The sequence below is a fragment of the Pleurodeles waltl genome, chromosome 8 (genome assembly GCF_031143425.1).
Source record: "Pleurodeles waltl isolate 20211129_DDA chromosome 8, aPleWal1.hap1.20221129, whole genome shotgun sequence".
NCBI classification, from domain to species: domain Eukaryota; kingdom Metazoa; phylum Chordata; class Amphibia; order Caudata; family Salamandridae; genus Pleurodeles; species Pleurodeles waltl.
In genome coordinates this window covers 910,360,477-910,383,388 of record NC_090447.1, presented here as the reverse complement: position 1 = coordinate 910,383,388, position 22,912 = coordinate 910,360,477, and positions in this window count along the sequence as shown.

Sequence of the window (22,912 nt, the reverse complement as noted above, 5' to 3'; positions counted from 1 at the left end):
CTAATCAGTTGCAATACTGTTACATAGTGTAATGTGTCAAACATTGCCATGTGTATTTTTTGTCCTTTTATGAAAATCTCCTAAAAATTTAAAATTATTACATAGCAAATTGCATGGATTTATATCTTGGCAGCACTTTTCAGAAATACCAAAAATAACATATTCAAATCATGGAATGTGCTTAATAAAATCACAAATCCCATTCAATAATTTTCGATGGAAAACTTGTAAACAAATTTCATTAATAGGTGTAAGAAGTGCAAATAGTTAGCCTTTGTTCAAACTGAGATAACAATAACTCATCTACCAGTCTCAAAATCATCGTTTGCATGTAAAACAATCCACGCAAATGGTCCTGACTTGTGTCTTCATAAATTGAGTTGTAACATATAGTGATAGACGCTGTATCCAGTGCTTAATTAGTGTTTGTTGTTTTCGGTGCAGAGCACCAGCACTTATAATTGAAGGCTGGCACTTATCTATGTGTCTCAAGCATTTACTGTGAGCAAAAGAGACATATGGGGAAGACGGAAGAAAAGAGAAGCGATAAGGCGTCACAATGGAAGAAAGCAGAAAGATGCCAGAGTAAGCTGAAGGGGCAGGGAGTGGCTTTAAATGGATTAAAGAGGCCCGAGATGGCTTCAGGATTATGCTGCCTCAATATTCCATGTTCACACATTTAGGGCCATATTTATACTTTTCGACGCACAACTGCGCCAACGCAATTGTGCGTCAAAAAATCTAACGCCGGCTAACGCCATTCTGAAGCGCCATGCGGGCACCGTATTTATTCAATGACGTTAGCCGGCGTGAGCCGGCGGAGCTGCCTGGTGTGCGTGAAAAAAAATGACATACAGCAGGCAGCGCCGGCGTAGGGGAATATGGAGCTTGGGTGCCAAAAAATGGGGCAAGTCAGGCTGAGGCAAACTTTCCCATTGAAATGACTCCTGTCTCAGCAAAGACAGGAGTCATGCCCCCTTGCCCAATGGCCATGCCCAGGGGACTTCTGTCTCCTGGGCATGGTCATTGGGCATAGTGGCATGTAGGGGGGCACAAATCAGGCCCCCCTATGCAACAAAAAAAAAAAAAAATACTTACCTGAACTTACCTTATGTTCCCTGGGATGGGTCCCTCCATCCTTATAGGCTTCCTCCTGGGGTGGGCAAGGGTGACAAGGGGGGTCACTGGGGGCATGGGAGGGCACCTCTGGGCTCCTTCCGAGCCCACAGGTCCCTTAATGCCTGCCCTGACCAGGCGCTAAAAAACGACGCAAAAGCGGCTGGACGTCATTTTTTTTGACCCGCCCACTCCCGGGCGTGATTTTTGCCTGGGAGTGTAAATACGGCACACATGCCTCGTAGTCAATTTTTTAGATGGGAACGCCTACCTTGCATATCATTAACGCAAAGTAGGTGTCCACGCTAAAAAGTGACGCAAACTCCATGGACTTTGGCGCTAAACGCGTCTAACGCCAGAGTATAAATATGGAGTTAGTTTTGCGTCGAATTTGCGTAAAAAAAAATGACGCAAATCCGGATCAAACGGAGTATAAATATGCCCCTTAATTGCAGAAGCCGCATGTTGAAGAGGAGGGCTTTGAGCACTGGCACGTTTTTACTCACAAATTAAGCACTGGCTGTATCACATTAAGGGGCATATTTAAACTTGGTGCAAAACTGCGCTGACGCAGTTTTTCACCAAAAAGTTTACAGCCGGCTTGCGCCATTCCTGAGCGCCAGCCAGGTGCCATATTAATGGAGTGGTGCAAGTCAGTGCCATGCAGCAGGCTCCTTATTAGGGCCCCCAATGGCACTTTACAAAAAAAAAAAGAAAATACTAACCTATACCTACCCTAATTACCTGGGATGGTGTCCCCCATCCTCTGGTGTCCCTCTGGTGTGGATGGGGGTGTTCCTGGGGCTTGAGGTGGGCTCTCGTGGACCCATTCCATGGTATTTGACCATGGAAATGGGTCCACAGGTTTCCTAACGCCGGGTCTGACCCAGATGTTAAATAATGGTGCTAATCAAGCTTAGCGCCATTATTTGGGTCCGCCTCCTACCCTGCATCACTTTTGCACGGGGGATAAATATGGCGCTATGGGGATAGCGTCATTTTTTGGATGGGAACACCTACCTTGCATCTCATTGACGCAAGGTGGGTTCACACATCCGAAAAATGGTGCAAACTCCAATATTTTGACGCTAGACGGGACTAGCGTCACAATATGAATATGGAGTTAAGTTTTCACTGAACTTGCATTAAAAAAAGATGCAAATTCAGCGCAAACAGAGCAGAAATATGCCCCTAACTGAGCACTGGAGTTGCTAGTTTAAGACTGGTCACTGCCACAGTGTTGTGTTTAAATGCATTGCAATTAGATGAAAAACTAGAGGAACGGTATTTTACAACCTTAGACAGTGGTAAATGGCTGCTTATAATAGGGACTTCAATGCTGTTTGCTGCTTTTTGTTGGAAATGTAGCAGTATCCGTAAACATCTCTATGGTAATCACACAGCAAACACAATCAGAATGTCACAAAGCAGAACAGCTACACAACAAAACATAATGACATAACACAGCAAGATAGAGCACACTATTAAATGTCTTTGCAACAAGCACTCCATCCAGTTCTTATGGCCAAGTGCCGGTCTAAACAAAACTGTTTTGGGATCGACCTATGACGTTTGCTAGAAAGCGAGCTGCATGTGGACACATCCAAATATATATATATTTTTTTCTGTTTTGTTCATGTTGTTGTGATTGTAGTAAAGTCTATAACATTAGTTTCGCTTAGTTAGCATATTTTCATTGTATTCTGTTTGGAGTGTCCCAATATGTGTGCCAAGTGTAGCTTCACTGTTCAATGGTTAAAAATTAAGCTCTTGAAAGATATCAGACACGTGTAGTGTGCGGCAGCTCTGCCCGCCTATCACTCTGTTAGAGGTCATGCTGACTTACAGTTATTTTACAAAGAGACATTTCTTTTATGACGGGGGATGCGCTTCCTAGAAGCTTCCAAAGAAGCTAACTCCACAGTTACTAACCTCCATGACCCGAGCAGCTTCTTTCACATTAAATATGTTTTTCTTTACTGAGCAAGTCTCTCCAAGGGGTATTGTAAACTGAACACAGTCAGCAAACTTTTAGCAGTCTATTTGAACGGGAAAGATGAAGTGTTTGAGATGGGAATTCTAGTTTTAAAGCGATAAAATAGGGCTGCGTGCTCTGAATAGTCGTACCCATTCCGCTAACTGCAAAGCAGTGTGTGTTTTTTAAACAAAGGAATTAGTGAATGACTAGCATACTAAATACTGACTCGGGAAAAAGCTGGCAAAATATTGCATTACAATTCTACAAAAAGTAGTGACTTAAAAAATCCAGACACAACAGGTATGATGTGGTACCCGTATACCATGTTCCTTTATTTGTGGATTAAACATCAGTTCTTGCGAGCTGTGAATGTATTCAATGGGATATCTAGCCCGATATTGATTTAATTCTCTACAGTCCATTAGACTCAAAGCAGCGCATTTCGATGACAGCATCAAAAACTCTGCTGAGGTTTGCCATTACCCTTTATACAATCATTAATCTCTTCAAGAAAGGTCAAGAGTTTTAGTGGCCATCAGGGCCCATTGTTAGTTCTACCACACAGTCAGCTCTCTCATATCCCTCTCACTTTTCCACAGAGAGAATTTTGGTTGTCAAAGAAAAAACATAGGTCCAGATTTAAGAAGGCCCTAGCACCACCTTGCACCACATTAGCGTAATTTTGTATGTTAATGTGTCCTTAGGCTGGCAAAAGCACTGTACAATATTTACAAAGTGGAACAATGCACGCCTTGGGCCTCTTTGTAAACCCTTGCGCCACATTATGCCTGCACCAGGCATAATATATGCAAGGGGGGCGTTCTGGAGTTAGGAGACCCAGAAAAATGGCACAGTGGAATCTATGAGATTTCACTGCACCATTTCTATTGCAATTTGTAACGCTTGCCTAAGGCAGGTGTTAAAATGAGGCTCTCATTGTTTTCAACGGGCCTCCTTTCACCTTGCAGGATTAGTGTCAATATTTTTGGTGCTAATCCTGCAAAGCGCTAAACTAGCAGCCACATTTTTGACACTAGTTTCCTAATGTGTGCCATTGTGCGCAGAATCATAAATACGGCATACACATGGTGGCACTAGGGGGGTGCAATCTGGTGCAAGAAAAATTGTGCATCATGACATGATGCACCAATTTTAATAAATTTGCCCCATGTTTTACTAAAATCTGACTATCTGAACTACTCAATTACCAGTTTGCTCTTCTTTTTACAACAGTTAACCAAACTATGTAGACAGGTATTTCACTTATTCTTTTTAATATATATTTCCTTTAAAACTTAATTGTGTTCAAAGTGCATAAAAGTTGAACACAGTCATTTTTTTTACACAAACACAATTTCATGCATTTTCTAATTGTTGAGTTCTCTCTATATACTCTTTGTAATTTTTTCTTTCTCCTCATTAGACTTTTATGCATAATTGTAACCAAAGAAAATCTGCTTTGAGCAGTACATATCTTGCAGAAATGGTAAAACTGGTGAGTGTCATGGTTTCAAAGCACTTTGTATTTGTTCTACCAGTTCACAGTTGGTATCATAATTTGTTTCCCATTGTTGCTACATCAGAGAGGATTTCCAGGCTGCTCTTTCAGGGCTTTCTGACAACTTGCCATTGCAGCATTGGAAAGTAGGGAGCACAGCATATGGAGGGAAGGGAAGGAAAGGCATAGAGAGTGGTGGGGGTGAGAGGCAGCAGCAATGTATATTTCAATGCTTGCAATAGCAAAGCCCTTTAGATTTTACTGTAATATGAATAATATACTTACATACAGGGACTTTCAGCTGCACCTCTTTGTTCATGTGTCATTTGATGCTTCATTCACATTTTGCTTCCGCCCACTAAAATATATAGCGTCGAGGAGTGGTGCAGCCTACTTCAGCCACTGGTTAAGTTTACTATTGGTGATTGCATTTTTCTGTCTTGCACAGAGCTTATCCACTTACAAGGAGTTCTGGGCAGTGCCAGTGTTTTTTTGTTTCTACCTACTTTGGTGTGGCTTTTCTGTTTAAAGCCTGATTTGATAGTAGGACTCTTCCGATGCGCATTCCATCTTTATTAGATCATATCTCCGTCCAATGCTGTTGTAAATTCCTTTTGGAGTGTTTTGCTTTTCTCACTGCTGCTATTTCACAGCATACCAAATTGTGTCCATTGTTCTGTATTGTTTGCCTCTTTTTACTTCTCCCTTTCTTTCTTACTTTGTTTGTTTCTTTCTTTCTCCTTCCTTCATCTTTCAGTCTTTCATTCTTACATTTTTTCTTTCTCTTTCCTTCATTCCTTTTTTCTGTCCTTCTCTATTTTCTTCTCTCTTGTCCTTTCTTCCTTCCCTTCTTTTTTCTTTTTCTTCTTTTCTTCTCTCTCTCATGAATCTTGCAGCCAATGCTAGACTGATTGGTTTTTTAAGGAGTTCCCTCCAGTGCCAGGATGTACTATGGTAATGTGTGTTTTTCATTTAGGCCAAAACAAATGTTTTTGCCTTTAGCAAAAGATTTTTGCATAGAATAATGGCATAATAATAAAGTTTTACAAGAACCATGACAAGACAAAACAAGAATTGCCAGAAGGCTGGAAGCGGTACTGGACCTATTGGCTTTGCCAACTGTTGTTTCACTTTGGGATTGTAGGAGAGACCAGGAGATGTGTGGCTAACAAGTGATTTATAGGGTTGATTTTCACCTCGGGGTTCTGAGCTCTTGTCTACTTCATGTCAATCAAAATACTGATGAGAAAAACATCTCTTTAATTGACAGTTATCAATCTATAATTCTATATAAATCTTTGAGAAGAAAATATTTTGTAACTCTCTCCACCTATAATCAAAATAAATATGTCATATAAACAATGCTAAATGGATGACGTGTAGTATCATGGCATGTGTGGTATCGTTCAAAAAGATTTTGTTGTTATGGAGACATTTAGAAACCACCCCACTTTGGGCCTCATCAATCAGAATCACCAGAATCCTTTAATGACATTATGGAAACATAATACACATTTAACCCCTTGGGAGCTAATTCACAAACATTGATCTAAAAGTAAGAATGACTCACACTTGCAGTACTCCTGGCTTACCCATGATTTTGAAAAGTAAGCCCAGAGTACTACTTGCTTACACTTGGCTTACTCCTTGAATCACTAGTACTTCAAGATGAAAACATAACAAACCTTAGCAAAGCAGGTCCTAAGTATTTATTTTGTGTTATGACAGTAACAACAACTCTTTAGTAATGATTAAGTTGCTCGCCCAACTTTGTGAAAGTTTGATTCAATACCATCTTCTAAATCGTGGGGAGCTTTGTGAAGATACATAAAGGAGAGTACAAGTCGTATGAGGTGTCCAAAAAGAGAATTTTTCCATTTTAATTCCTCTTGGAAAAAAAAATCTTGGAGTAAGAGCAAAACCACTAGATTGATTTCCACAAGGTCGAATGAGGCATACCTGCCTGGTCTAACTCATGGTCTTTTTTTATATATTTAAAATTATATTTTAATTTCTGGCAGGAAGAAGAACATATTATCTGTATGAAATTGTTTGTTTTTTAAGTATGCATTTGTGAAGGTATGATTAGTTAGTGCTAGCCAAATTTTTTATGCCATTTAGAAATATCAATTTTTGACATGTTTATGGAGATTGACAGCATTATAAAGAGAGGAAGAAAACATTTAGCAGCAGAATAAATAGCATGTTTTGAATTAATTAGAAAGCAGAGATTTCAAGGGGAAATCAAGAATGTGAAAGTCTACATTATTTATGAAAGGAAATCAAAATTGTTAAAAATCTTGATCATGAAATGAAATCATAATTTTGGGGTGAATGGAAAAATCTTGAGAATCTGCATTGTCAGCTGCATGACCTGGGGACACGGTCTACCCTGAGATTATATCCTGTAGTGCTGATAGCCATCCTACTTATATGCTAGAATACCACACACAGAAAAATCACCTGACATAATTATCAAGCCCTATTTACAAAAGTATATTCTTTCATAAATGTAAGTTTATTAGGAACAAATTTACTTTTCAAGGATTCAGAAACGTTTCCTGGCAGTTGTAAACCCAGTTTTATGTGCCAAGATCTGTTGTTGATTGTAGAGGTCTCTCAATCCATAAATCCCTCTTACTGTGTGGGAAAATTGGTGTTCCAAGGCATTGCTTGCCATGAAAATGTGTAAGTGTAAACAAACAGTAAGTTTGTGGGCATTACAAAGCTCTTCGTATTCCACATTTGACCCTAAAACTAGTCAGACTTTTCCTCCAGACAAGAGATACTGTAAATCAATGTGCATGTTTGGAGGGAAAATGGGCCAACATATTTTGCCTGCGGAGAAAAAACAATGTCCCTCATTTCGACCTCAGCGGTCTTTTTCAAAGGCCGCTGAGGTACCGCCGTGCTGAAGACCGCCAGTGCAGGCGGTTTTCCGCTCGGCGTATTATGACTGCTGGCAGCCCTCTGTCCTTTTTCGGACGGAGAGCCGCCAGCAGCCATACTGGCGGTTGGTGATGAAGTGGAGGCTGCTCCACCTCCACCACCCCGTCATCAGAGCACCGCCCAACGAATCACGTTCCATGATTCGGTGTGGCGTTGTTCTGGTGACGGGGAGCTGGCGGCAGAGCAGCACCCATGGATCCCGTCCCCTCCCAGAGGATCAACGGACAAGGTAAGTTGATCGTCCGTTAGGGGAAGGGGGTAGGTGGTGTTGTGTGTTGTGTGTTGTGTGCATGCATGGGGGTGTGCATGTGAGTATGTAGAGGAGGTGTGTGAGTGTGCGCATGCCTGCGGGGGTGTGTTATGTGTATGGGAAATGTGTGTGGGTTGGTCTGTATGCATGTCTGTATGTGTGCAGGTATGTGTTGTTGTAGTGTATGTGTGCGTATAGGGGTGTGTATCTGTGCATGTTGGCGGTAGGGGTTGGAGGGTGTGTGTATCTGTGCATGTTGGGGGTAGGGGTTGGGAGGGGGATCCTGCCACCTTTGGGGGTTGGCAGGGGGTGTGGAGGGAGGACTCGGGGGTGGGGGAGGGGTATGGCGAGACCCCTATCAGTGCCAGGGAAGAAATTCCCTGGCACTGATAGTGCCTACCGCCATGGATTTCGTGGCGTTTCCAAACCACCCAAAATCCATGGCGGTATGCAGGGTCCTGATACCGCCAGCAGTCTGGTGATGGCCGCTGGGCTGGAGACCTGAGTCTCCGGGCCAGCGGTCATCACCGCCCTGGCAGTCGGAGTGGAGAAGTTGCGGATGACCATGGCGGTAACCGCATGGTCATAATTCCATTTTTTTTCCTCCAGCCTGTTGGTGGTTTTACCGCCACTTCTCCCCCGTCCGCCAGGGTCATAATGAGGGCCAATGTGCTTTTCCACTGGAGATACTATTACTCCTGTGCAGAGTTCTCTACAATGGGCAACTCAACACAGCAGGAAAAGGACCCCAATCAGAATGTTAAATGACCCTCCCAGTTGTACTCCTGGAAACAAGCACAAAGTGCAACGTTTCAGAAATAGCTCTGATTGTGAATTACAGAAAATTAGATAATTACAACTAAGCAGATGCGGCGATCTTGGCTGTAATTTTCCTAGTTTGTGAATTGCTCCCAGTTTTCCCTAAATATCATGTGCTAGAGTATTTTTCCATTGGATGTAGATTTCTCTTTTTATAAATACAATGTGTGAGTGTTGTTGAGAACAATATTGATGGTGTTGGACCTGGCCCGTTTACAGGGTCATTCCCCAGACTTTTTGTCTTTTGCCTCCTTATTTTTCTGACCTTTGTTGGCTGACGTTTTGACTCTGAGCACTTTTTCACTGCTAACCAGTGCTAAAGTGCATGCGCTCTCCCTTACAAAATTGGCATGATTGGCTTATACCTAATTGGCATATTTAATTTACCTATAAGTCCCTTGTAAAGTGGTATTCCTATACCCAGGGCCTGTAAATTAAATGTTACTAGTGGGCCTGCAGCCCTGCTTGCGCTACCCACTGAAGTAGCCTATCAAACCTATCTCAGGCCTGCTAGCACAGGGCCTGTGTACACAGTTTTCTGCCACAGGGACCTGCATCTAAATTTACTTGCCAGGCCCAGAACTCCCATTTTACTGCATGTACGTCACCCCTAAGGTAGGCCCTACCTAGCCCTTTGGGCAGGGTGCCATGTATTTAGAAGGCAGGACATGTGCCATGTTTGCGTGGCCTCTCCTGGTACTGAAAAACAGACTAACTTGGTGTCTCACTACTGTGAGCGCTGCCTTCTCATAGGATTGCATAGGAAATGTCCTGCCTTATGTGTTGCCTGATTTATGAGGTGTAGCGTAGGCATGTTTGGTATGGTTGTGATAGTGGTGAGAAATGCTGCTTACTGGTGTAGGTGTGTTTTTTATTACTATCACAGAAATGCCACTTCTAGAAAGTGCACATTTATCTGTGCTTATAACTTTGGTGTTTTGCAGCTTGCCTCCAATCCACGTCTGGGCAGACTGACAGTTGGGGCTTTGTGCATACTTTTCAGACAGCCTGAACACAGGGAGGGTGAAGGTGTCACAGAGGGGCATCTACATATTCTAAAGCCTTCCTGAGCTGAGAGAAGGGAGAGGTGGGGCACACCTGCTTTTGTAAACGCTGTGCCTTGGCCTCACACAATAGGGTCATTTACCCCCCACTGATGTTTGGAGCCTGTGCTGGAGGAGAGAAAGGGCACTCCCAGAACCAGTTGTAACTGGTTGGACCCCCTCTCCTCCCCATTGTAAAACACTCTGAAAACTTAGTATAAGTACAGGGGAATTTTCCCCACAAGTTGGACATCATTTGACATTCTTGGGACATCTCTGAACAAGAAACATACGTGAAACTGGATACAGAGTGCTGCTGGAAGGACCTCCCAGGAACCGCCTAGGGCTGCTGCTGTTGTGCTGACCTGTGACCTGCTGGGTCACCTGAAGGATTTGCCACCAACTGTATCTTCCCTATGCTGGCCTGGGGCTCGGCTCTGCCACCTGTGCCTCCATGTATGGTCTCCAGGAGCTGGGTGCTGTGATCCCTGTTTCTGCCATATCTCTATTTTTCCCTGCACAGGAGTAGTGCAAGAAGAGCATCTTTGTTTAACAGATGACGCCTTGAAAGTGCCTTACCCCTCTCTGTATAGCGCATAGAGAGCGCTCCACATCGTGGTTCCCAAGTGCCCTGAAAGCGCTTTTGCTCCTGTGCTTATAGTGCCGGGGAGCGCGTTGCCTTCTGACCGGAGTGAGCCTCACCGCTGCAACGCGGGCTCTCGTTCCATCCAAACATCCGAGTGCATCGGAGATGCGCTTCTGCAGGTGCCCCTGGGGCACGAGGGCCCCAGGGGCCTTTACGTGGTGCCCCTGGGGTGCCAGGCACTGAGGAAAGTGCCCCCGGGGCACTTCCCTGCTACTGTGTCTGTTCAACTTTCACCACGTGGCCCGGAAGGAGTTGAGGAGCACCTCAGGTGTGGCTGATCCTGGAGTTGAGTGAAGCGCTGGGCTCTGATGAGCTCAAAGCGTAAACAAGATCCGTTCCCTCTTGCCAGAGGGGATTCCCACTTCGAGAGGTTTATCCTCCCGCGAGGCGGTTTGTCTTTTTTCACCACGCAGGGCACAGGGAGCGGAAGGAGAGTTCCTTTTCCCCCACCTGCTGCCTCACGGGTGCGATCGCCCAAGTTACTTAATCTTGGGGTTGTTTAGCCTTGCCTGGCCCCCACCTTTGTCGCAGGGCGTGCGAAGGCCAAAGGAGGCCCCCACAGGAATCGCGGGCACCAGAAGGGGCTCGTTTTTCACATTGGAGAGGGTGCACACCACCCCTCTCCCCCAGGAGCACCGCGTGCCCCCCCCGTTGTGCACGTAGGAGCACCAGGGGCCCCCATGCTCCACTTCTAGGCAGTAGGAGTGCCTCTTTTCTTTATGAAAACAGGTACTTTTGAGAAAGTATTGGCTCAGTGAGCCTAGTATGAACCTGGGGGGGGGGGTTATATGTTTCTACCTGCTTTCCTGATATTACATATTTGTGCTAATGTTCCTTTTATGGGCATGATTTGATGATATGTATTTTTATGACTTGTGAGATGTTTTCTAATGTTCCTTTATGGGTTTTTAGGAGTTATTCATGACAAGTGCATAGAATTCTTACTGTAATTCCTGATTACTGCTTTTATTGCAGAATCCTGAGTACTTGCATGTTCTAATGTGACAACTGCGTAGTCTTGCAGAGTATTAGTAACTTGTTTAACGTTGAAAGCTGCTAAGGTAGCAGGGTATTACTAATGTGTAATGTTGGTCTAATTATGTTTTGTACAATACAGTTTATTTTTACATAGTTCAGTGCTATGTTTACTTTGTGGTGTACATTTTGCATCACATGTGTTGTGTGTGTTGTGCAAATGCTTTACACATTGCCTCTGGGCTAGGCCTGACTGCTCATGCCAAGCTACCAAGGGGGTGAGCAGGGGTTATCTTGGATGTGTAACTCCCTTGCCCTGACTAAAGTGGGTAGGTTCTGCCTGGCTTAGGTGCATACCCTAGCCAACCAGAAACCCCATTTCTAACAGATGGCGCAATATGTATGTCTGATGTCCATGTAAAGATAGTTTAGTGGATATAGGGGCTAAATAAACTGTCAGTCAGTTACAACTCCATCTAAGCTTCACTAGTGCGTATGAAGTACAGGATGCAGGTTTGGGCCTTTGACCCTCATCTCCACAGACCTCTATGTATCACCTTCTGCTGTGTGCAATGCATTATTGTGCCCGGCTTTTCACCAGCCAAACCATGTGTGGACTACATTTGGACATGCATGTTAGGCACTGGGGACCATGCTTATCAATAAATTCATGCAACACAACCCAGCAAGGCACCTTACTGCACCACCTGAAAGGGCAAGAATGCATCATATATAAATGTATATGGTACATTCTTCCTCTCCGCCTGCACTGCCACACAAACTGCTGCCTAGCACCAAAGCAGGCACACTTGCACCATGGTGCAAGGGTACTTGTGTTGTAGGCAGGATTGTTTATGTGCATGAAGGGACACATTGCTACACAAAAACAATCCTTATATGCATTTTCCTCTTTGTTAGTGTGAATGTAGCACACTTGGTAAGAGAAAACAAGGAGAAGCATAATATTTATCCTTTTCGCAGCTCTGGTGGAGAGACATGAAATTCTGATGCACTTCCAGGTCTACCAATGTTGGTAAATTTGGGAATGTGTCAGAATGCACGGATGGATGCATGAGAACAATCACAATTCACCCTGCCGCACAGTAATGTAAGGCAGCAATTTAAACTGCCTTCTGTTACTCTAGATTTTTCAAGCCACACATGTCCATTCAAGGTCGCTTTGTATGGCCTGATAAATCTAATTTAAATTTTGCATCATTCTTGCATGCAAAAACATGATAGATATGGGTCTGAGTTCTCACACTTGACTAGGTTTTTCATCTATAGTATCCTTTCCACAATCCAAGGTCAAGGGCTGTTGAATTTTGGGCTATAAGGACTACACTTGAAGTGTGATGGGACACTTGGCAAGGTTTTGTATTCATCGTGTCCTATGAATAAACCAAGGTCAAGGGCTGTTGATTTGTGGGCTATAAGGATTAGGCTTGAAGTGCGATATAATGCTAGGCCTTTTCCTCAGAACCCTGGCAATGACTGTTTGTCATAAGATGTGGTGGAACATTGTGCTCAGAATGGCCCAATGTTATGCACAGTGGGTTCTGTGTAAATGTCTGGGTATTTTGCCTGGCTGGTGTCCAGGCTTTGCAGTCAAAGCCTGTTGTATCTGGCAAAAGGATGTGCACTACTGGTTTAAGTCTTACAGGGAATGAGCAGAGACTGTAGCCGAGTCAAAGTCTATTACCACTTTCTACTGCTTTTAGCCAAAAGTCAGGTGTAAGGGTCTCATTGGACCTAGGGGTCGGAGGCCAAGACATGCAAAATCAATGCAGTGGGGACAGAGTGCGCAGGTGATGGGTGCAATGATAGTTTATTTCAGCATTGGGCTAAGGTATGATGTAATGCCTTCAATAAATCACTGAATTAAACTTTGTTATATTTTGTAATGTTTACCTCTTGGCAAATTAACCTATGTTAATAAAATCTACAGCAATACCTTTAAGTATTATAAATACAGTTAGAGTTACTTTAGAGTGACATTATTGCTGTATAATGAAGCCTTTAAAAGAAAAAATTAATAATTACAGAGGCATATTTTCGAGAGCCTTGCATCATGTCTGCACCACGACAGGTGGTACATGCGTGGCCCTAGGCTCTAAGTCAGATTTATGAAACCACGCAAAGCCACTGTGTGTGGCTTTGAGTGGCCTCATAAATCCGTAATAACGCAACGGAGCTCAAGTCACTTTGTTACACTACTGTGCCCTGGTTAGGCGTTCCATGGACTTTGTGATGGATGTTCGCATGCAATTCCCATGGATCTTGGTGCAACCCCAGATTTATAACACCGTGTAAACCTTGGGTTGCACCAAAACCTTACTCCTTATCAGGGGAGGTGCAACTAGGAAAAATGTCACTATTTCTCCTCGTTCTGTTCTCTATGTATGTTGTATTTTTTAGCACAGATAAAAAGAGGAAAAAGCCTCTTTTGCAGGAAATGTGTCTGCATTGGAACTAGGCAGCCCAGTGTGCACCAGGGCAGGGGCAAAGGACAGCAATGCACCCTATGCCTTAGATATGGCACATTCGTGCTCTTTACCAGCGATGCAGTGCAGCGCAGTGCAGCAAAGGGAATTGCTAAGCTGCACTGTTCCACTCACCTATAGCTGCACTGTTCCACTCTCCTATAGCTGCACTGTTCCAGTTTCCTATAAATATTAATCTTGGAGTTTACCATGAGCCCTACATAACTCATAACCTGACATCTGCTGCCCATGAAGGAACCCTTGACATTAGTCAGGGCTCTGCAAATTGTATCAGAGAAAAGCAAGGCTGAGGTGAGATATCAAAGGCATGATCAAAGTCGTTCTTTATGAGACCATACATGATAATGCATATGATTGTGAACCTAGATTGTGGCATGCACTTTCATGCCCATTCGAAATAAACGTTCCTCATTTGCCCTTGCTCTAGGCCTTTGACGTCTACGTTCTGATTCAATTGTGTGCCTGCACTACTAGTGCTTTGTGGCGGGATCTTCATAGAAGGCTCTCTATGTCTACCGTCAAGCATTTTACAATTACATTTATTTTTTGCGAAGCTAACAGTTACAAAAGTTTTATGAATTCGTTTGTGCATTTTTATTCTTTTAGCGCACGCCCAACGAGAGGATAGCAGCTGCTGGGTATTTAAACCAGAGAGGACGAACGTCAAGTAACAGAGAACGGTAAGAGATTTTTAACACATTGTTATATTTTAAAGACTGTGCTACGTGTTAAAACTAATATGCAATCCCTTTGGTTTATAAAGTTCTGGGGAACTCCTCCGTCTCAACACAGTCAGTGCGTCTTTGTGCGTCCTCAATGGGTAATGTCAATTCATTTAACCTTATTATACTCGGAGTCAGAGCTTTATTTTAAGTCAGTGACTGTGAGCAAAGCTTGGCTCCTTCTGCTTCTGAGCTGTGCTGTCTAAAATAACGCACTAACTCCGTGAAATATCTGGTTTAATTGTTTGACTTAGAGCACCGCAGGTGCATATAAAACACACGCTCTGCTCCGAGGCAGCTCAGCTCACAACAATACGACCCCATGGCCTCCATTATTCTAACATGTATTTCCACAAATGTACAAAATGTCACACGAAGTACCATATCTATGCTTGCGTGGACGTAAGCAGATAATTCCTTTGCCATGACATATTATGAAATGAGACAGACATAATCAATTTTGTTAAGTTGCATCAATATGAACAGATCAGGAGAACGAACAGATTTTTCCAAGCACACTAGTAACTGGGCAAACTAATTAGTTAACTGTTTTTCAGGTCGTTAAAATTGTGGAAGGGAGGTTAAAAGTTTGCATCTCAATAACAAACGGAATCTCCATTGATGCTGTGCAGCTGGATTTGATATGTAATGGCAAGGCACTATTGTGCCCTTTTGACAAATCTGTGGCAATAACAGAACGGTTCGCTGGCATGACAGACATTCTGATAGGCTGGAATTCTTTGGAGAATGTAGGACACGGCCTGTGCCTTTCTATATTACCTTCTTAAACCAGCATTATACACTGTTGCCAAAAAACGGTGAAAGGGAAAGCGTGACTAGTCCTGAGGGAAAGATAACGATAAATGCTAAATTAAACACACCTGGTCCATCCATAAAGTATTTAATGAAGCCTGTGACACATTTAATCTTTATACTTTTCTACATAATATATTTTTAAGCGTCAGTGCAACTGTGACTTTATAAAAAAATTACTTTCATAAATCCTACCTAGAATGTTAGAAGAAATGTGGCCATTACACATTTTTGAAGAAAGGAATTACAAATACGGATTAAGCCGGACAAATAAACAGAATTCAGTTACATGTTAAATTATCATAGATTTCCTAAAACACTTACCTGGTTTCAGTTGGACGCATAGCACTGCCTGTCGCATTTCAGATGACTGTATCAAGAGGGCTGTTCTACCTGAAGATGTATTTGATTATATGTTTAAGTAGATAGTGAAAATTCCCTGGACGTGATGAAACGTTTAATTAAATTGGTGGACTGGGGTCTTTCTGCAGGGCCATCCCCAGACGTTATCCGTCATTCCTCCATCTTTGCTAAAATCGTTTTTGTTGGCCATATGACTGTGCACTTTACCACTGCTAACCAGTGTGAAAGTGCTTGTACTCCCTCCATAAAAACATGGTAGAATTGGTTTATACCCAATTGACATATTTAATTTAATTTTAAGTCACTGGTAAAGTGGCACTACATGCGCCTAGGGCCTGTAAATTAAATGCTACTAGTAAATCTGCAGCCTGGATTGTGACACCCACTTAAATAGAACCCTAAACATGTCTCAGGACTTTGCAGGCTGTGTGTGTGCAGTTTTAAACTGCCAGTTCGACCTGGCAAAATTAATCTTTTGCCAGGTCCAAATTTTCCTTTTTGATGCATGTGTCACCCCTAGGGAAGGCTACGGACAGCCCAGTGGGCAGGGTGAAATGTATTTTAAAAAAGCAGGACATATATTTTTAAGTTTTACATGCCCTGGTAGTGAAATACTCTTAAATTAATTTCTCACTGCTGCAAGGCCTAGCTAGCTAATAGAATAACAGTGGAATTACTTTATTTCATATTATAGGCATAATATCCAAATGGGAACAGATAACCAGTTCATGTTTGTTGTCTCTGGAATTCAAATTTAAAATCCTAACTTATGGTGAAGATGGATTTTAAACTGCAATTCTGAAAATGGCACTTTTAGAAAGTTGGCATTTCCTTGCCTTAGCCATTTGGTGCCTGCAGCCTGCTTTTGGTCACATGACTGGGTGTTGCTAACAGCTGAGCTGTGTGTATTCCTCCTAGACAGCCACACACAGTGGGGAGCTTGGGTGTGACCATACGGGCCATCATGACAGGATGGGTGGGACGAGCTGGGCCCAGCCCTGCGTACACTTGAATAGATTGTGTCCTATCTCCACACCAAGGCCTGCATGCCCCTTGTAGTCAGTCTGGAGCAAGGGCCAGGAAGGCAGGACATTTGAATATTTCAAAAGCATGCCTCTAGAAGCTTCTCTCCACTTTAAAGATACAACTATGTATAAAAAAAGGATCTCAAACACCAACTCTCCAGTACAATTCCTGACCTGACCTTGCCACAAACAAGGACTGCTGTGCTGATACAAGGACTGCCACTCTGCTAGACTCCTGCTCTAAAGGAACTACTGCCCTGCTGTACTGACCTGTCGCCTGCTGCCCTCTTGCCTGGGGAGGAAGAACTGGACCTGCAACCTCATCTTGAATCCAGGACCCCAGAGTGCAAATGCTAGTCTGATCACTTCCTGATCCTAAATATCAGGGATATAAAAGGCTCCCCAGTTTCAGGATCCAGCTGCAGTTTGTTCCTGACCCCCAAGTTGTGTCCCTGGACCCTTGCTGTGGCTCATCTCTCTTAAAATCAAGCTTTTGGGCTCCTCGCATCACAAATGGGCCTCTCTGCACTGAGACCATGCTACCGCACCAAAATCCAATCCAGTGCAAGCTGTTGCCAGCCCATCTCTTCGCACAACAGTATCGGCAGCTTGTGGAAGGCTGCCAATGTGAAGCAACAGCCCGCCCGCCGCGCTACACGACAACTGCCCGTGATGCTTTCCTTGCTCCCCGTGATTCTCTTGAATGCAAGCAAGACTCTTGGTTCAAAACTGAGAAAATAAAACAAAGGGACTAATCTGGGACTTTGTCTGATTGTATTGGATGCACGTTCCATCGTGGTCGGCCTGAACTTTTGACTTTAACTCGGTCCTGTACAACTGGAAAGCCATGGTTGGCAACTTTTGCTTTTAGGAGCAATTCTTCAGTTTAATCTTTAGAAATGTAAAACTCCAGTTCTACTGATTTGACTTTTGCCATTTTAGTCCTGCTTCATTTATTACATTCTGCTGTAACCTGGTGTGGGATCTTTTGTGTGATATTTTCACTGTTTTAATTTTCCAACCATTGCACAACTACTTTACATATTGCCTCTAAGTTAGGCCTGACTGCTCTGTGCCAAGATACCAGGGGGTTGAGCACAGGTTAATTTGGGGTTTGATTGTGTCTTACCTTGACAAGGATTGTGGTTGCTGCTTGACCAGGTCTCACTCCACAGTCAACCAGCAACCCAATCTTTTACATGGACTAAGGCAAGTGATGTATTGATATTACAAATAAATATATGCTCAAGAAATTTCACAGGGCTTTTACTCAAGTACAAATTTGATGCGGTCAGTACGCTTTTTCTGTGTGCAATTATTTGTCAGAGTAATATGTTTGCAACTTTTTATGCTATGTTGAGTGTGGTTTATATACCACACTCTTTTTTAGCACCAAGGCCTCCTCAGAGGTTGAACCACCGTGGAACAATGATGTCTACTCTAAAAAAGCAAGGCCATCAAAGTTACCTTGAGGTGGTGCTCAGTACCTTTGATAAAAGAAGGTAATGAGATCAAGGATGAAGACCACTAGATGGTGGCATTATTCTTCCAAAGCAAACTGTATTTTGTTGTATTGGCAGGGAAAGCCTCATAGGCTCAAGGTGTTTCTTGCTATAATGTATTTTTGTATTTCAGTATTTTATAGGGTTATCTCCAAAGAAACAAATCAATATACTGGATAGAGCACCTCAGCGCAGACAGTGTTCTACTTACATAGTACAGTGGTATAAAAAAGTAACCAGATATAAGAGGAGAAGAAGAAAGAAAAACAGTAATGATTCATATGTGAAAATTGATTTTCATCTTCAAAAGACTAAAGGTATCATTACAACTTTGGTGGTCAGACCTTCCAACCGCCAAAGCCACTAGGAGGAGGCTGCCGTCATCCCTCCCAGTCATATCACAATGTTTCCACTTTGCCAACCGGCAGATATATCGTATTACACCATTTCTGCCGGTCAGCCAGGCGGAAACAGTGCCATGGCATTGACCTTGCCTCCCATAAGAGAGCCAAGTTCAATGCTGTTGCAGAAAGGCACCTTCGGAATGCACACTATTTGCAGTTCAGACAGTGCACGTTCAGAGGGTGTTGGCAGGGAGGGCCCTGCATTGACCATGCCATGGGCAGTTGAGGGTCCCCCTTGTGGTCCCCAGCACTGCGTTTCTGGCAGCCTTTTCATGGCCGGGACCCCGCCATGAAAATGCGGAAAAAAAAAGAGGACTTGTGATCATTACAGCCGTGCTGAACTCAGCGCTACCATGGCTGACCACAACTCTGACTGCTGCTACCCCATTACGATCTACAATCCTACAGGTGGCGGTAGTCCCTTGGAAATCCAATCACCAGGATCGTAATCTGGCAGTCAGACTGCCAAGAGGACAGCAGTCTGACTGCAACTGCTGGTTTGCAGTCCTCAGACTGGAGAACTTGTGATAGGGCCCTAAGAACGTAGTACTGACACTGTATCTAAACCAATCCACCACCCTAACCTGCAGAGGAAACACATCAGATCATATATAAAGAGGCATGGTATGAGTAGGCCATGACTCATTATTTGAATTGAGTTGTAGCACAAAGTAGCATATATGTTTGTCAGGACCCCAGCTATTGCCACAGCGTGTCCCCACAGTCTGTACCAATGTGCACTGGTATTCCTTGAGTATATCATAATAGGCACTTCAAAAAGGGTGCCCCCCTTTCTGGGGTTCATGTAGTGCCTAACCGAATTGATTTATTGAATATGCATTTTGTAGGGTGTGACATGTACACACCTTATTGTAATTATTGCATAAAACATTCCAATGGTAGGACTGTGATGTATACATATGAGTTTATTTTTGTATACGCATTCCTGTTGTCAGTGGTAGGACTGTGAGGCAAAGAGCCATTTTCCACGTGGCTCACACTGATGTCCACAAATGTATTACAACATCTGCTCCCTGCTGTCGGTGAACGTGTTCCAACAGCCACACGTGTTTCCGTGGCCATGTGAGTGAGCTGACATATAAACCACTCCCACATTCAAGGTAGATCTAGGCCTCATCTGTTCTCCACTTACTTGCTAATGGCTCCTGCACCAATAAATCTCCCACATCAACTTCTCTGTAGACCCCTTTGGTGCTCTGTGTCTTCGGACTCCAGTCCATCACAGCCCTTCCCTTAATGAAAGAGAAAAGAAAAGAAAACAAGGCATTGATTAAGGATTGATGCAAATGCAAAGCACTGCACACCACCCACTTCAAATGCTAGTGCTCTAGAGATTGGCACTAGTATTTTACAAAGACCTTGGCATTTTCACATTTAAGCAAGCATTGCAAAGGAGTATGAACTGTTATTTTAAGGATCTTAGCCACAAACCTTTTGCTTGCGAGTATCAAATAACTAATGTGAATAACAAAGAGCTAATGATGGTTATTCTAATGATTAGTGCACCAGTCCTTGTTGCATGAGTAATCCTAACGCAAGCCTCATCATTTGCACGACAAGAGAGTACTTTCTTAAGAGTGGAGAAATCAGCTGCTTATGTTTGTGGTTTATCGTACGGTTTAAGCATGAACCCTCCATGAATGTAAACTTTGAGAACAGGATGTATTTCCATTCACTACCCTATAATTTTGGGTGAGATTCCTGTGTAGTCCTGTGATAGTGAAGTTTCATATATATATATATATATATATATATATATATATATATATACGCTTACATGTTCATAGAGATAATTGTTCTATTTGCTTGACAGATATCAAGTGCTGATGAAGCTGAGCAGTGTTCGGAGCGTAAGAAGCAGAGCAGTGATCAAGTAAAAATGATCCAACTGCAACATTTTTCTCTATTGTCAATCCCATCCCCAGTTCCCTTCGGGTACTATCACCAACATAGAGCTCCCATCTGATACTGAGGTTAGTGCTCGGGTGAAGATGAGGTCCAGCGGCATCCACTGGAACCAGTCGGAGTTGAGGTGAGTGGCACCACCTTAAACATTTACAATATTACCATTTCATTATGTCTGTAGGCCAAACAAAAGATGGAAGGGTCAAAAGGTGGAATGCGCCCTAGATCGGCAGACCCTTAGGAGAGGAAGGCACCACATATGGCATTGAAAATATTGGCTTGGTCATGAGTTCATAAATTAGTTGTTCACACACTGCCACACTGCCATATCCATTGCATGTTTTACATCTTCCAGTGATGAAGCAAACATAGTTTGGGCTTTTCTAAAGCAGAGTCCATCCATTGTTTTTTATAGCGATTGAGGCCCAAGGTGTCTTAAGTGTTATTTAGCAGCGCTAGCTGCGCTGAGAATGTAAAGGTATTATTATTGGTCTCTCTGATAGTAGTGCAGCAGATATGATTACAGTATGACTGGATACAAGGACAGACCCATAAATTATATAGGACTTTTCCATCTGGTTGGTCACATAGTCAGCTTGCCAATGTAGTAGACAAGTTCACCCTGTGGAGGCGATAGGGCATGCAATACCAGATCTGAAGGATCTTGAAAAAACTGAATTTGGGTTGTGCCTTTTAAAGACATCTATTGCGTTTTTAAAGGGTGAACCCGTCATCTTCGGCGCTTCATCTGGAACCTTGATTGCCATTGGTGTTGCAGAAATTAGTATGTTGGTTTAGAAAATATCTTTGTGATTAGGAGATCATAGATCACAGAGACCAGTTTTTTTATACTGCCTCCATTTTACCAGATATATATGTATCAAAGAGGAGTCTACAGACTAATGCTATGTTCCCAGCTGATTTTGCAGGCAATGACGTAGCTGAAGGTATTTCCAAAAATAGTTGTTAGGCAGATGAAAATCTCAAGGGAGGTGTGATGGATTTGAGAAAACCATTTCCATCAGTTATCCAGTGGTGAGTAGTCCTTTAGCGCTCCTTCAAAGCCATGGAAAGGAAGAGTTATTAATTGTGAGAGACACTTTGTGCCAGATAGGTGAACTTGTACGCAGAAGACCCTTTTCTCACAGACGTTTTTGCATTGACTTGCAAATGTTCTCCATCTCACTTAGCATTAGCTTTCATGGATCAAAGGACACCCTAGCACATCTGCACAGGGGTTTAGGTGTTTTTACATCTTTCTGCAATCATTGCTCTATATGAGCCCAAGTCAGCATTCTCTTTGTGTGAGTTAAGATAGTGTGCCATTTGCGAGAGATGGTGTGCTCAGTAATATGTCTGCATATTAGCCCATGGAGGCCACTAGAGGTGGTGGCAGCCTAAAGTTTTGTTGAGGCAAGTCTTGGCGGCATTGAACCTAAGATAAATGTTCATATTCCGACATCATTTTTATTTGGGATCATCACTGGGTTATTGAGGGCTAGCATTCAAAAAGGCAATTAAGGAGGGGGGGCCACTACCGTTTCAATGGTTTAAACTCTGCCCTGCAGAGAGATTTGAAGCACTTCCAATTTGTGAAAATGTGTTTTGATGTTGTTGAGCAATATGACTATGGTGTGTTTTATCATAGACGTGAAGTTACTAGTTACCAAGTCGCTGATAGAGTTTCCAATGCTTGTTAGGTCATAGAAGATGTCATCGGCATTGCCTCTTATTTAGTCCAATTTATTTTGCAGCCAAAATTTTGCAGCCAGAAAAGGTGGAGAATTTATAAATGAGTCTGAACAAAGCTTATATGGAGATCCTAGGGCTGCTATTCATCAAAAGGATATTGTCTGCATACAGCACGAGTTTAAACTCTCTTGCTACAGTACAGATCCCTGAGATATTAATAAAGACTTTGATAGCAATAGACTCTAAGGTTTTACGGAGAAGTAAAGGCAATAGAGGGCAGTCCTGCCTTTTCACCTCTGTGAATCTGAATAGTGTTAGATATGAAACCACTGAAGTTGATCTGAGCTGATGGATTGATATAGAGCCAATAGACTTCACTCATGTTAAAGTGTTTCCCTGTCCTGAACAGGGATGGGCAATCTACCCTGTGAAATGCTTTTTCAGAATCAAGCTATAGTAGCACATTTTCCTCTCCATCGTACTTCATTTGCCAAAGTAGGTTGGTAAGAGTCCGCAGGTGGTCACGAGATGTGCAAAGGGTAATTAAACTTACTTGATTCTCATGGATTAAAAGGCAAATTACTTTGCCTAATCTCATTACTAAGATTGTTGCTAAGATTTTCATGTATCAGTTGATGCAAAAATTAGCCTGTAACTAGTACAAGTGTTTCCTGCTTTATGGATTAG